The sequence below is a fragment of the Bos indicus x Bos taurus genome, chromosome 21 (assembly GCF_003369695.1).
Source record: "Bos indicus x Bos taurus breed Angus x Brahman F1 hybrid chromosome 21, Bos_hybrid_MaternalHap_v2.0, whole genome shotgun sequence".
Classification (NCBI taxonomy): Eukaryota; Metazoa; Chordata; class Mammalia; order Artiodactyla; family Bovidae; genus Bos; species Bos indicus x Bos taurus.
Window position 1 is genome coordinate 13,470 of NC_040096.1, and position 1,776 is coordinate 15,245.

Sequence of the window (1,776 nt, forward strand, 5' to 3'; positions counted from 1 at the left end):
TTCTTTCACTGAGACTAATCTAATGATAAATAACAGGCAGATACTTTGAGAACTTCTATAGGGGCCTCTTCCCTCACCAAAAACTGGGTGTCAGAGAAGGCTTTTCAGACTAATAATTGAGTTGAGATCCATAGGTTGAACCAACGTAAACCAGGGTTGAGATGCAGGAAGAATTTCAGGCAGGTAAAATAGCATCTTGGAAGGCTACATGACAAGGGAACCTTAGTACATTCAAGAAATGAAAAATGCCCTATGGGATGGAACCAAAAGAGTGCAGAGGGCATTCCAGTGAAAAGAAATCAGAGAAGAAAGTGGGGACCAAGCAATGAAGGGATTTGGTCATATCTTCACTATGATGGGAAAATACAAGAGCAGTTGGAGCAGGGAGGTGATAGAATTGCATCTGCATTTCAAAAGGTCATCTTGCTCCACATCACTCATGATTGGACAGACTCAACTCCAAACTACAACGAGGTTCCACTTCACATTAGTCAGAATGGTCCTCATGGAAAAGTCTGTAGATAACAAATGCTGGAGAGGATGTGGAGAAAAGGGAACTCGCCTCCACCGTTAGTAGGAATGTGAGTTGGTAGAGCCACTATGGAAAAGAGTATGGAGGTTCCTGAAGGAACTAAAACTAGAAGTACCATATGATTCAGCAGTCCCACTCCCAGGCATATATCCACCAAAAGTATAACTGAACAAGATACATGCACCGTCTGTGCACATATATCTGTGTGTGCGCGCGGGTGCGCGCGAGCTCGGGCGTTCGCCTGCGAGGATGGGGGGGTGGGGTGGGGGTGTGTGGGGCTGGGGCTGGGGCTGGGGCTGGAGCTGGTGCAGCCCCCCGGGATTGCCTGAGGCACGCCAAGGGAGCCCCAGACGGAGACCCGCGGGACGGTCGTCTGGTTTCCTGGAAGCCAAATGCGAGGGGCTCGCGGGCCGCGCGGAGGCAACCCAGGTCTGCAGCGGGAGTCGGTGCCCTGGCCACCCACCCCCAGGAGGGGCTGGGGCTGCGGGAGCCCAAGAGTTGGGACGTGGGGCGGGGGCTAAAGGAGAGGGAAGGCAAAGAGCCTACAGCACCCGGTATGCCCAGGCGGTCTCCCACCCAAGTACTAACCAGGCCCGACCCTGCTTAGCTTCCGAGATCAGATGAGATAGGGCGCGTTCAGGGTGCTATGGCCTTAGACGGAGGCTGCTGCCGCCCGGCGCCCTAAGAGCCCTGCGCTGCACCTCCCTTTCGCTCTGACCTGCCGGTCAGCCATTCCGTCTACAAGTAATTTTACTCCCTCCCCTTTCTCTCCCTGCTTTCTGAGAGTCTCTCTCCGTCCATACTTGATGGTGTAATGAATGGATGCCTTAGATCATTTTCCCTCAACATTTTTTTCTCTTTATTTTTACATTGATTTCTATGAATTCATCTTCAAGTTTATGGATTATTTCTGCTAGCATCTCAAATGTGCTGTTGAACCTATCAATTTTTCATTTCAATTATTTTAGTTTTCAAATCCAGAATTTATGTTAGTTTCCTTTAAAAAAAATAATTTGTAGCTCTTCATTGAGTCTCTCTGTTTGTTGACTTCGTATCATACTGTCATCTAATTCTTCAAACATGGTTCCATTATTTCATTTTGTAGTTATCATTATTTTGATATTTTATCTTTTGACCTTCATACTGAATTTATAAGTGATATACTTATATGAGTTATCAGTGGTATGTTATACAAATGCTTTACTCACCACCATTACAACATTAGAGTTTTCTGAGTTTAACTG

The 1,776-nt window shown here is 47.2% G+C and overlaps 1 pseudogene; it reads right to left on the bottom strand.

The window, feature by feature from the left end:
- Positions 1–1,071: 1,071 nt before the first annotated feature.
- On the bottom strand, positions 1,072–1,190 carry LOC113880115 (annotated as a pseudogene).
- Between the last annotated feature and the right edge of the window lie 586 nt (positions 1,191–1,776).